The sequence below is a fragment of the Protobothrops mucrosquamatus genome, unplaced genomic scaffold, assembly GCF_001527695.2.
Source record: "Protobothrops mucrosquamatus isolate PMUCROS unplaced genomic scaffold, P.Mucros_1.0 scaffold1134, whole genome shotgun sequence".
Classification (NCBI taxonomy): Eukaryota; Metazoa; Chordata; class Lepidosauria; order Squamata; family Viperidae; genus Protobothrops; species Protobothrops mucrosquamatus.
This window is the reverse complement of record NW_015387352.1, coordinates 28,426-42,956: the sequence shown is the minus strand read 5'-3', so window position 1 is coordinate 42,956 and position 14,531 is coordinate 28,426. Positions and strand designations below refer to the sequence as shown.

Genomic DNA, 14,531 nt, shown 5'->3' with positions numbered 1-14,531 from the left:
TGGCTCAAGGTTGACTCAGCCTTCCATCCTTCCAAGGTCGGTACAATGAGAACCCAGATTGTTGGGAGCAATATGCTGACTCTGTAAACCACTCAGAGAGGGCTGTAAAGCACTGTAAAGCACTATATAAGTCTAAGTGCTATTGCTATTTTCCATTTGTAAGAAAATGTTACGCTGGTTTCTTCCAGTGGCAAAAGAGGGCATAATTCTGTATATTCTTAAATTCCCTCTCTTCCATAGCGGTCCCCCAAACTTCTCCCCTTCCACACATACTGAAGCAAGGAAACCTTCTGGGAAAGCTGAAGTTTTAAAAATAACCGGCAAAAATAATATCTCCCTTTTCTGTTAGTATAAATAGTAGGCCTATTTAGGAAGACTCTGGGTTTAACTAGCTTTTTTAAAGGCATCCAGAGAAGTAAATTGTGCTTGGATGTCTGAGTAACAACACTTAGGCTTGGATACGTAAGTTGGGTGCCTGGTGAGTCTTGGCTAACCATGTCTTTCTAACTAGGTTTGTTATTCACCAACTATTGCAACCAGATTAAAAGTGGGCTGATATTGGGCATGCCCCCCTTAATAGAAAAAACAGGATACAAATATAAGTATTATATTTCAGACGTTCAACTGTTTACCCTTATTTAAATATATAAGGTCCATTCAAAAGGTCAGGCTTGAAAACATTTATCTGGTCTGATTTGTGTTGCTTAAGGCTGACAAAAAGTACTTTGAATTTCCTTATGAAAAGATCACGTGTTGGTTTATGGACTCATGACCTCAAGTCAGCCCCTTTTGAGACCGCAGATCTGTATGTTTGCTTGAAACTGCATTCCCAAAATAGCAGCTCAATCTGTACAATTATTTTAAAACCCCAAATACAGATTGTTAAAGACATCTCAGAAGTGCCTGAGGCTCTTTTCTCCAAAAGGAATTGGCCTTTTAAAAGCTGTCCAGAATACCTCATGGTTTTACTTGTTGTATTTTCATTTGTCCTGAGGAATGCTTTGTTTCATCCTTTAATTTTTGGTATATCTGGTTCCAGAAAGCTATTAAACAAACAGATGACATTTTTTTTCACTTTTACACCTTTGTATGCATTTAAAATGCAAATTATCTGAATAAGGTAGCCCAGTATGCCGATTATAAATTAGATGCACAAACATTGTGAATTGTTTCCAGGATCTGGGTTAACACATAATAACCTTAAGCCATATATGGATTGCTTATGGCAGGGGTCTTCAAACTTGGCCCTTTTATGACTTGTGGACTTCAACTCCCAGAATTCCTCAGCCAGCCTGCCTGGTTTATGGCATTACATTCAGTTTCAACATTCACGAATGAAGGTGAATGAATATATGTGTCCCAGGATAATGTTGTTGGATCCAATCTGGGTTGGTCACCAGGACCAGAGGTTTTTTCAGGGAAGGTGGGCTCCAGCATGAATCCGAAAGCTTGGAAGACAAACTCTGGTTCCAGTGACTGACCCAGCTTGGATCCTGCAGTTTCAACATTAGTCATACGAATGCCTTTGGCAACTTTAAAAACATGGTATGCAGGCAACAGTTCATCCTACCTCCCCCCCCCCTTTTTTACCAGCATCTGATATTTAGAGGCATTCTACTTTAACTAAAAGTGCTAATGTTAGGGTCAGTTATGTATGTCACATTATAACAACCAGTGTCTAAGGATATTTATTCTTCAGGGCAAAAGAGACCAGTATTTTAAATATTTATTTGGAACATATATTGTTTTATAAATGCAAGGGTTCCAAGTGGATTCTAACGTAAAGTGTAGGACAACATGCCATTTTTTTTTAAAGAAAATGCTACCACGGCTAAAAGTAGCCTTAAAGATTTTCCTGTCCAGTCATTTCTGACTTTAATAGGTGGTGCTCATCTCGTGACTTGGCCAAGGGAGCCAGTGTTGTCCAAAGACATTTTCTGTGGTTACGTGGCCAGCACAGCTGTATGACAAAGGCGCACGTAACCTTGTTACCTTCCCACCAAAGTGGTACCTATTAATCTATTTGCATGCTTTCGAACTGCTAGGTGGATCAGGAGCTGGGGCAAGTTAATAGGAGCTCACCCTCCCCTCCTTGAAACCAGGCACTCAGCTTTCCAGCTGACAAGCTCAGATACAAAACAGCAACTTGCAAAAAAGGAGCAGAGACACATTACTAGTCTAAGCATGAGGAAGAGGGATTATGTCCTCTAGAACAGGGCTTTTCAACCTTTTCACCCACTGTACCACTTTTAGGATATGGCAACATCCGAGTACCACCAGTCACCTAGCAAGGTATCAAAAACTTGATGACCAAAAAAAAGAGGAAAAAGTGATAAAGTACAGGTAGTCCTCGACTTACAACAGTTCGCTTAGTGACTGTTTGAAGTTACAATGGCACTGAAAAAAATGCCCCCCAAGCCACAGCCGAGCAAGAAACCTGCCTGCCTGCCCAGCCGCGCTCTTTCTCCTGTCCGAGGTTTTCATTGTTGTGAGCATTTTTGTTGAGGATTGGCAGTGGGGGTGGGATGGGGGGTGTTTGGTTTTTATTCCCCTGTCTGCTGGGTGGTTGCAGCAGGTTTTGGTCACTTCACATGACCCTGGAACACTGTGACCGTCATAAATATGAATCAGTTGCCAAGCATCTGAATGTAAATCACAGGACCCTGGAGATGCTGCAACATTCCAGCTGATTGGCGCTTCTTCAGGGCTCAGCAGAAGCGCCAGGATCAGCGCCAAGCTCCAGCTGGAGCCCGGCGCTTCCACTGAGCCAACAGTCCCGAAGAAGCACCGATCAGCTGGAAAGCGGCACTGATCCTGGCGCTTCCGCTGAGCCCTGACAGCCCTGCAGCTCCAGCCATCTCTCGCTCAGGCTTGTGCGGTGCTGCCATCGGTTCAGCTCATTCCCCTCCCCCACTATCACTTTTCTAGGATGGTTGCATACCACCTGCCAGGTGCCAATGTACCACATGTGGTACCCGTACCACTGGTTGAAAAGCCCTGCTCTAGAAATCCACCTGGTTACCATGCTGGGATCTAAAATGGGACACCTGCATTTTTTTTCCTGCCAGATCACCTGTTTGCAGTTCCCTAGTCTGCAGCTAAGGGATATAAAGTTGCTTCTAAAAGGACTTAGGTTGGACAGTAGGTGGGGAGATACACTGTTCGTCTTGCAAATAAGAGAATAAATTACTTGATCCAGTAGGAAGTGCCCGGGTAATTCTAAAGAGGCAGCTCTTAGCACTTCCGTGCAAAGGAGACAAAGTTCAGCCGCTCCAACTTTCCGTTATTTTTATTTTTTGCTAAGGAGAATGAAAGAATGCAGGGAAAACAAAGACAGGTTGCAAATGAATGGACTCAAAAGAATAAAGTAGAAGAACCGCACAGGAAAAGAAGCCCGATTTGGAAGCATCCTCGCCGCCTCTCCCTCCCTGCCTTTTCTTTAGCAAAGGGAAACTCCAAGTTAAAATGGCCCACGCGCAGTGCCTCGCGATCGCGCCCCTGGGAAACGAATCTGGGTCTTTTGAGAGGCGATTGTGTTGAGGCCCCGGCTGGTTTTTTTTTTTTTTTAGGGTGATTTTCTTGGCAGGAAAAGTTGTTTACCGGCTGCAAATGTCAAGAGCGCCGCAACGGCCTCCCCTTCCGAAAGGCAGCTACTCGAGCACAGGCGGCTGAGTGACTCGCGCGCTCTCCCTCTCTCGGCACCAACACGTGTGTGGAAAGGGAGGAGCGGGAAGCGCTCGCTCGCTCGCTTCCACCCGTTTCCCCCCCCCTCCCTCCATTACAGCAACTTGCTCCTTTGCAGGCCGGTTAGAGGAGACACGCCTCGAGGAAGCAGGCTGGGGGGAAGAAGAGGAGGAGGAGGAGGAAGACGGGAGACCGCCAAGAGCCCCTAACTTTGCACCCCCCCGCCCCCTTCTTGTTCATCCGCGAACTGCGGCAGGGCTCGCGCTGCGAGGCCAGGTTCCCTACAAAAATAAAAAAAAAATAAAATAAAAATGCAGCCCAGGGGCTAGCTAGAAGCTGCCGGGCTGGCAAGAAGCAAACAAGGTAAGCGAGCAAGTCGCTCCGACTGGGCTCCCCCTGCAGCCCGGGGAGGCGAGCGCTTTAAGGCACGCGGCGCAAAGAGCTTTGCGTAGGCCGACGGCCGGGCGACTTCCCGGAATGGTCCTCGCGTGGTGGTGGTGGCGGCCGCAGCGGGGCCTACCGAGCGCGGGAGTTTTCATCTGAGATCCCCGCCTCGGCCCGGGCCTCAGGGAAACCCTGTGAACGGCGGGGACGGGAGCCCAGACCGGCGCGGATCCCCCTTTTTTCCGCTTGCTGGCCGAGGAGGAGCTGCAGAATCCTGCCATCTTCCGCTTTGCTGAGCCCGTGGGCGGCTGCAGCCTGGAGGGAAGGGTGCTGGTCGCAGGGAGATGCTGACTCCTCCTCCTCCTTCCCCCCCGCCTTCTTTCTCTTCTCAGCTCGGGCGGGAACAGGCGGGTGCGGTGGAATCGGCGCCTGGATCGGAGGAACCGGGGTCCCGGAGGAGGAATCGCGAGGGTCGGTCTGCTTGCCTCTTTACGGCTTTCCCGAATTTCTTCGCGCCTGCTTGTGGGTTTGATGGCTGGGATCAGGACCCGGTGGGGCAGGAGAGAGAGAGAGAGAGAGAGAGAGGAGATATACAGGTGGTCTTCCCACGACCAGGGTTCAGTCCTAAAACCTGTTGCCCATGGTCAGAGCTTATGTAATTGTTGCGGAGAGTCCGATCCTGGGCTGAGTGCCCTGCTTTCTCTTTTTGTCAGCGCGGCGACCTCATTTACAGGCCACAAATTGTGGCTGAGCTGCTGTCCTCTTGCAAAGAAATGTATCCGGGTTTTATTTGCAGTAACAAAAAACGAGGACATCCATATATACTATGCTTCTGCTTCAAGGGTCTGATGATGATGATGATCATGAGTTGCATACTTTTGGTAGCTGTTTTTTCTCCCGAGGATAAGCCTTGGGACTTATGATGTAATAACTGAACTCAAAAGGATCAATCACCCCCCCATCCCTAAATCTAACTAGCATCATATATACCGGTAGTATTAGATTTGGGCTTATCATCTGCCAGCATCGCCATGAGATCATGCCTTTCATTTGAGAAAGAAATAGTTCATTTGATAACAAATTACAAAAACTACATTCCTGCTTTTTTATTATTATCAAAGACTTTGAGGCTTTTAGTCTTTTTCTCTCATCAGTTGCAGTATCTTGAGTGTTTTTTCTGGTTGCCAGTTTGGATATGCTAAATACACAGTGCTTCTGCTACCATTGTTGACTTACTACTGTGTAGAGTACACTTGGTTAGGGTTATTAGGAATAAATGAACAGATGGCAGGCCCCACCATTAGTCAGAGGAAAGTGGTCAGTTCAGTACAGCAGATACTTGAGGTAGAGGGAAATGACCCAAGTGTAAGAAGCAGTTGAGAATATACTGTTCAATCTGTCCTGAGTCAGCGTAAATTGGAAGCAGATAACTGACAGTTATGACTAGAACCTAATTTAAATTAGGAAGGATTTCTGAATCCAGTTTTTCTAAAAAAAAAAAAAAAAGATGAAGCAAAATTTTCCTTCCTAATTATTATTATTCCATTTTATATATAATTCAAGGGGATAAGCATACCTAATAGTCCTGCCTGTGAGGTGGATTGGACATAAGAAAGAGTGATGAAAAAGCTGATACATATTTGTGAACTAGGGTGGATTTCTATTTGCAAGAATTTGGAATTTTTTAATTCAAAAGATCTACCTCAGAAAAGATCTTGAAGCAACCCGGTGGCCAAAATAATATAGAAGTAGACTTTCAACAAGTCTTTGACAATTTTTTTTTTACCTTTGGATAGGTCTCTGACAGAAACCATTTTTATTGCTTCTTAGCATGATTGGAGGATTCTAAAATTCAAGATAAAACCACTTACATATTCCTTAGGTGAACATTATTAAAGATTTGGCTGCTGAACAAGGAAGTAAAATATATTGGGTTAACTATTATAAGGAATCTGTAGATGATATCTTGATAAATTAACACTTACATTTTTGGTATTAGGTAATTCAAGGCTGTTCCTAGGCAAGAAACACAACCTACGAGTGCTTTCATAACAGGAAAGAAATCTTTTATAAATGAGAACAAAGATAGCTCACTTTTTTCTGTCCCATTTTGTTTTAAAGTTTGGCCTTTTTGAAGATTCTAAGGCGAAGTTTATTTTGCCTGTTTGATATCTGATCCATTACAAGCTTTATGTACTCATTGCAGTCCTGGATTTTGGAATCTCATTTCAGGTTCCTAGTTTATTTTTGTAATGCTTTATTTTAATAATAAAATTAAACTCTGAATAATAAGAATGGTCTCATTCTCTAATTATTTTCCAAAATTTATTTGAATTTTTATTCCTAGGAGTCAGATTAAGATCAAAATATAAAAAGTTATTTAAAAATTTGAGATGTGTAGATAAAAATCCACTGACATTGTAAATTATTTCTGCCCTTATACCTCTTCTACTGGTTACACTCTGAAAATCATATTTTTTAAAGAAAGCCAGTATTTCTTGATGATACGTGATGATATATTAGTGTAAAAAAATTCCATTAATATAATTCCACAAGTGTGAGCACCCATCAAGAAAATGTACGTATTTATAAATGTTGATATTGTTGAGCTCACTACATTGGTCTTGAACAACTTTACCCATTTCACTGTCACATGGATATGTTGTATTGTATTCCTGTGTTCCCCAGCTAGGATGAACAGTGGGCATGATGGATTAGGATATTAATGTCTGTCTGGGATTCAAGACTTGTCTTTGCTGGAAAACTGAAGTTGCTCCCCAGATGGAATTATGGGCTGCTGACGGAAGAATTGCTGTATTTTCTGTCACCATGGTAATAATAACTGAGGTCAGTAATGCAAAGGAATTGTATTACCATGGTAAAACAGCTTACCTCCTGCCCCAACTCCTAGGGGAGGCAAGTTGTGGGACAGAAATGCCAAGTGCTGAATTCTTGGCGGCCCCTGTTGTGGTGAGACAGCAGCAACACTTATGTACGTATACAGACAGAGGTAGGGAGTAGGCCTCCTTTGTGGTTAGACCAGATAGCTGGAGAATCCTTGGTTGAGACCTCAACCATGAGGCCTTGATAATATACAGATATGCTGCTCTTTGAAGATAGAATCAGATGATCAGTTACTGAAGAGCAACTTTAAAACATCTTAATTCTGTAGGAATTCAAAATATTTGGAGAACTAGTTATTTTAATGAGAGCTAGTTTCTATACTGTCATGGGTAGAAAATGGGAGACTGTGAATTCTAGTCCTGCCTAAGGTATAAAGCCAACTGGGTAACCTTGGGCGGGTTACACTCTCTCAGCCCTAGGAAGGAGGGAGTAGCAAATTGCTTCCAAGAAACATTGCCAAGAAAACTGAAGGGACTTGCCCAGGCAGTCACCAGGAATCAACACTGAAAATCAAAAGCTAACAAAAAAAAAGTTATGTTTACAAAGAAGTTTCAACAACTTATTTAAAATCTTTTAGAAGCCAGGAGAATGGGAGAATATTCACTTTCCATGTGTTCAGGATAAGGAGTGACCAGATGCTTTTGCATTCGAAGTTAGTACTAGCAATCATGCTCTGCTGTATCGCTGTTTATTTCACAGTTTGATTCGTAATGAATGACTTGTTATAGTTCTTATTATCCAGAATTAAAGAAAAAGACCAAGGTATGTCAGTGATAGCGTTTCATAACAGTAAATATTTTCAAATATTTAGAACTAAATCTATTCATATACTTTTATAGAATCATGTCTTATGATATTCCTTAAGCAGAAAGTTTAAAGTTACATCTGACCTATTCATTACCTAGCAGCTGCTCCTTGTGCCCTTTCCCACTTTAAACCTTCCCTTTAGCCTCTTGAGTTTTTTGTCCCAGTCCCATCTCTTTAGAGAACTGGCAGAATAATATGGGATCGTTATTTGCTAAGGTTTGGATTGTGAAATGTTGCACTGTTCGTTGTCTTCTGTCAGTCTTAATGTAGTTCTTGGGAGGGTTGAGAAAACCAATAAAGTAAATATTCCATAGTAATGCAAGATAACATAATTAGGATCTGTGGTTTTGTGGTGTTATTGTGTGAGTCGTTTGCTATGAATGATCAGTGCAAGTAACCCTAGTATATTTGTGTTTTTGTGGATGTCTGTGAGCAGATTGCTTCTGCACTTAATATCTGTTACCAGTGTTTTTGCTTCAGGAGAATCCATACTTTTCTGTGGTATCTCTCTGGTTAGATTTTCTTTAAGTTCATTCACCTTTCTACTCAGTACAGTATGATATATATAGGTGGGACAGATTTATTATTGGAATGCTTATAAACATCAGGAAATACAATCAATATAATTCAAACTACAGTAAAATAAAATATTATAATAATTATGACAAACTTTCTTATAGGCATTATTATGTAAGTCTTTTTAGCCGGTTAAGAGGTCTTCTGTGTATTGACTAATATGTGTGACACATTCAGAAGCATCTGTGGGAGATGGTAAATGACAAAAGGAGTGTTGTGCAGACTTGGCATGACGTTTACCCCTGTTGTATATGTATCATAACATTGCATGCATGTATGAAAGGGTTAAAACTTGCATGATGCTGCAGTGATTTTTTGGGGGGAGGTGTCAGAGAAGATATTTGCAGACACATCCTATGCTTTATCCTGTTAGGTGTATGGCAATTTAAGAATTGCACCACCCAAAAATCTGTGGCAGTCTCATGAGAGAAGTTCTCCTCCTCCTCCTGTTACCTAATTAAAAGCTAAAACAAATCTATTTTCTTTAATCTTTTGTTCAAAAGCTAATATGGTCATGCAGTTGATATTTTATTTGGGAATAGCTATATAACCCGAGTACTTGCCCATTTTTATTAAATTCTTGAATGGCTTTTCATCACAGCATCTTCTATAATACCTTAACAGTAGTATAAGAGATTAAGATTAGGTAAACTTTCATTCATAATCTAATGCAGGGGTGTCAAACTCGCAACGTCACGTGACGTGTCGCAACGCATTGTGACTTTTTTGCCATTGCCCGCAATGGGGTGGGCGCGGTTTCATTATGATGCATCCGGCCCGTGGGCCGGCAGTTTGACACCCCTGATCTAATGTATTTGTGCAAAGGGCATACATTTACTTAGCTTTGGGGGTGGAGTTTCAGCCTCTGCTCCCCAACTTCTCATTTTTGCCTCTTCATGTGACTATATAATTCCCAAATTTATATGTAGGGGAGCAGGTTATTTTTATTTAGATGGTTGGCTTCTCTCATAATGCTAAACCGTAAGATACTTAGTGTTTGGGCTTAATATTACTGAGTGGAATTGGCAATTATAGTTAATAGACCTTGATTTTTAGCTTGGCATGTTGTGCAGAACCAGCTAATTATGGTTTGTTCAGTTTAACCATGATGAAGCAAGCCATGCTTAGTCCAACATGAGACTTACGTAGAAGTCATAAGTGTAGAATTAACTGCTCTAGAGTCTAGGGAATACATAGAGTTGACTGCTATGTACTGCATAGATCTAAACTTCTGAATAACTCTGGAGGTGGATTAGTGGGATCAGAAGGTACCAAAATCATAAGAAGAGTGAACAAAGTTTGGGATAAAACAATTCTATAACTTGGTTTATTTGTTTGGAAGTAAGTCCAATGGATTTTGGCAGGCTTATTTGCAAGGATAAGGATACACCAATTTATAGCCTATCTTGCAGTCTTTAGCATGCAACTCAATATGACATATAATAATAAACCCTTTGCTATATTGATGTTTTGTTATATATTGATATATAACCTTTTAATTATAAAAATAATACTTGCTGGAATCATTGTGGATATACGTCCCTGGTATATCTTCATCCAGGGCAAAGTAAGCAACTTAATTCTTTCACACTTTCTATTTTAGGGTGCAGTGAAACCAGAGAATTGCTTACCATTTCACTGTTGTGCTTATGCTAGTGCTGTGGCCATGTGGTAAGAGCTAACCCTATAAATGAAATCCCAGATCTCTGAGTGCTTTGCATTTGACCAGATGCCTTAATTTAGTATGGGACACTTACCAGTAGATAGGCAGTTAAAGCTGTAGTATTTTCAAATGGGATATAGACATCAAAGAAAAGATTGAAGTAGCTCTTCAATACTGCTATGATTTTCATCATCCTACACCAACAATTGTGACAGCTGGGGCTGCTGGTGATACAGTTTAGCAATATCTGGGCATTTGCGGATTATTATAGATTCTTATTAATACTTTATTATTTAAAACTGACAATTTATTACCAGAAGCAATCTATACATTATCTACATACCTGCATAGAAGCTCATAGTTCAAGTTTGGGGGCAACAGTAATCATTAAACCAGGTAAGAAATGCTTAGTGAATAATTGTGAATAACTCAAGTTATGTGTCACAACAACGAATGGTTAAAACAGGATTAAAATAAAATTTCACTCTTATTTCATTCTTGGATCAGAGTCAAAACTTCATCAGAATTAAAAAGAAACATGCACAGAAATGGTACTTAGTTTATGGTAGACTTGACTGTTGCTTTTAAGTATGTGTGTGTAAGGATAGCTCATTAGTAGAAGTGCAGAGTCATTGCTTCCTCTATGAATTTCAGAATTTTTATTTCACTAAACTTTGCCTTTAGAACTGAACTCTTGATATAATAATGTTTCTAATTCTTTGCATACTTTGTGCTTTGCAAAGGCTATTTCTGTTGCAAGCAGAGGCTTTTGTGTGCGTTCAGAGATTCAATGAGTAGTTAGTGTAGTTGTGTTAAAAATACTTGATTTTTGGGTACCATGCTTAATTGTATGAAGCCTTATATGATGTCTTAAAATGTTAAGAAAATGATTCCTCCCCTCCCCAAAACTCATGGTATATAATCTTAAATAAAAAACATTTAGATGGCTGTGATGATTAAAACCCTGGCTTGGTTTGCACATTTTAAAATATGGCTGCTTATATCATAGAAAATAGCTCTAGGTGGATAATAATCATTTAACAAAAGTTACTGAATAAGTGATGTTTGGCTGGTTCACATACAGTGCTGAGTCATAGACTATGGGATTTGAGTCACAGATGGTAGATTCATACAACATACTATGCCATAAACTAAATGAGCCACAATGGCCTGATTTATCCATCATGATAAATCAAAATCAAACCATTTTTGGGGGTAGCAAAATATGTGAAACAGGCCACTGTATTAAGGACTAAAGATAAAGTTTTAGGGTTGATATGTAATCTAATAATTTACTGTTAATGTCCTATTAAAGTCTTTTTACAAGATATTTTAATGTCATTCAGTACAGCTCTGCTGGTTTTTATATTGCTAAAATTTGGGGTTAAGCCCAAGAAGTCTCTTGTGCTTGCTGTCCAGCTCTCACTGAATAGCTTTTAATGGGTGAAAAATATATGAATGGCATTGCTTTGATTTGTTTTTGTATTAGATTTATATTCTTTTTTTAAAGGAACTAAGAGTACCAAATGACCTTCCCAGTCTAAAAAATAATAATAATTTTGAATATTTTTTTTTTGAATTTTGAATCTGGTTTCACTTAGATTGAAAGTCCTTGCCATGAATCATGGATTTACCAACTACAACAAGTTAACTTCATCCCCCAAAAAGACAAAACAGGAAAGAAGTTATCATAATGTGCTTAAATCTAATGCAGTGATTAAATGACCGATGAGCTGCCACTGAACAGTCAGCTTTGGATGGTCACAGATAGAATAGAAGAATAGAATATTCTTTATTGGCCAAGTGTGATTGGACACACAAGGAATTTCTTTCCGGTGCATAAGCTCACAGCATACATACAAGCAGAAAAGTGATAAATCGTAAGATACAATCAACAAAGTGATAGTCATAACATACCAATAGAAGTAGGTAATAAGAAAGATGAGAAGAATAATCGTAATACAGCCCTACTACATGGTTAGATATCCTTAGCATAAGACACTGCTGTTGGAATTAGGTGTTTAGCAGGTGTCCTTGTGTGTAGTTGTTTTGGCATTCAATGCCCTATAGCAGCGTCCTGTGGGGAGAAGTTGAAACAGTTTAGGTGCAGGATGCGAGGAGTCTGTAGATATTTTCTCAGCCCTCTTTCTAGCTCATGCAGTATACAAATTTGTACACATTTGTACAAAGCTAATTTAAATCCGGAGGAATTGTTTCATCTTAAAACTAGCTTTCTTCTAGTGCCCTCAGATAATTAAACTTCATGAGGCTTTTGGGGGTGGGGGGGAAGGCATATTGACATCCAGTACTATAACCACTTACCATTACATTAATCTTATGTATCCCCATTGTTCCTATGTGCTTATTTTTGCTTTTCTCTCTCTAAAAGAACAGTACACGAGAAAACCTGGGTTGGAAAACCGTGGAATGTAAAGAACAGCATTCAGTGCTGTATTAGAACAAAAAAAAAACCCCAATAACCCCAGCTCATAATGAAACAATCTGTGATATACTGTATAAAGTTGGGACCCTGTTTTGCAATTAAATATTCTACCTATCATAATTTGTTAAGCATCACTTGCTTGTATCTCATGAAGGAGGAAGAAAAATCTAAAAAAAATCTCAGTCTGTTCCTTTTCTTTTAGAGTCAGATGTCAAGCTGCTTCCCTCCCTGGTGTCTAAACACAATTTCGTTTTAATTAAAAAGGGGAAAAGCCAATTGCTTGGCTTGTGCCCTTGGTTGATAGAAAGGTAGAAGACAACTTGGGCTCTCTGTGAATAATTGAGCTTCCAGAAAATATCACACAGCAATGACTTGTGGGGGGGGGGGAGAATTTCTGCAGAAATTTTTAACTATTGGCTCTAGTGAACATCACATTTGCTCCCCATAACCTCAGTTGCATTTCTATTTTTTTTTTAACAAAAGCATTTTGGACAATCTCTTGGACAGCATGCACCATTCTTTCATTTTTGAAAAAGAATATATATATATATATATTCTGTAGCTGAGTGTATTTCCATTGTATATACTAGGAATGTAGATCTAACTTCTCTGATACTCAGAATGATTTTATTTATGTGACACATTAAGTAATGTTAAGCATGATTAAAACATTCTTCCTGTTAACAATTTTCATCAGTATCCCAGCAACACTTTCAGGGGCTGGTTGAGGAGCACTTCCTGATTTTTTTGACCCAATTTGGATCAAAGGCACTTGCCTTTAGCCAGGAAAAGCTAATTCTTCTCCCAACCTCTTTATTTTCAAAAACTTGTCCCTGCAGAAGGTAATAAATAAAGTGGAATTAATGATTAGTCTGAATTTGGTTTGGATAATAATGCTAACCCACAACCAAGGCTTGATCAATATTCCTAATCCAAGAATAAATGATGGTTCTCCATTGTGGATAATGACATTTTTTTTCAAAAAATGAAGTCCAGACAGTTTAAGACAGGGGTGTCAAACTGCCGGTCTGAGGGCCGGATGCATCATAGCAAAACCGCGCCCACCCTATTGCCGCAATGGCAAAAAAAGCCACGATATGTTGCGACACGTCACGTGACGTCGCGAGTTTGACACCCCTGGTTTAAGATGTTATAGGAAAAGCATAATATGGGTTTGCATTTTGTGAGAACACAATTGGTTTTGAAGTGTATAGTTAGCTGCTAATATAAGATTTTACTGTGCGTTTGTGTTAATGTTTCACAGCCACAGTTCTTTGAAACAGTATGTATAAAAATGTATTCATAATTGTGAATAAATAATGATCCAGAACCTGCTGTTTCAAAGCAGATGCTTGTTTATTACATAGATCTAGTGCAGAATATCAGATTTTAGATATTAATAGCATTTTTTTATCTATTAACCTTGTTTATCTTTTAATCTCAAATAACTCCAATGTTAAAATAACACCTAGAATTCTAACTGTCAACGCTGCTAACATCAGATGTCCTTGCTTTGACAACAGATTGAAATGCAGCCATTTTCCTCTATTGCTTTTAGAGTTAGTTGATGCTGGGAGAGGGGAATGTGGATGAGAGTCCAGCTAGTCATAACAATAATAACTCAGCCATGGGAACCCAAAGTCATTGGGCCCAGAGTTGATAGAGTTTTGGCGGTCTGGAGAGCTGGGGAGAAAGCCCACGCTTCAAGCTAATTGGGGAATGTGATTTATGACTGTTTATTAAAGGAGGGAATTGTGCTTTGTTACTTTGTACCCAGGGGAGGGGAATTTAGTTTTTGGTTTCAACTATGTAGTGCCGATACTTTGTTTCTCGAATAAAAGATTCTTTAAGGTAAACAATGCCTGGAGTTTCATCTGTCGGAACCATGACACTAACACTGTTGTTGAATATTATGATTAGGGTATAATTCACAGTATCTTTGCATTTTAAAAATATTATGATTTATTTTACTACTGTTATGGCTTTTACTAGTAAAGAAGTCTATAGCTCATGAATAGAATGGTAAGTGATAAGATAAGAGAATCACAGTCCAGCATTTGGTTTATGCAG

At 39.9% G+C, this 14,531-nt stretch overlaps 1 protein-coding gene across 1 annotated transcript in view; it reads left to right on the top strand.

Moving 5' to 3' along the window:
* Window positions 1-4,469: 4,469 nt before the first annotated feature.
* The window catches only part of LOC107291502 (glycerol-3-phosphate dehydrogenase, mitochondrial-like), a 35,082-nt gene continuing 25,020 nt past the window's right edge, over window positions 4,470-14,531 (top strand). The window contains exon 1 of the mRNA XM_015820500.1: window positions 4,470-4,539. The gene's annotated coding sequence lies outside the window, so the exon portion shown is untranslated. The remainder of the gene's footprint in view (window positions 4,540-14,531) is intronic.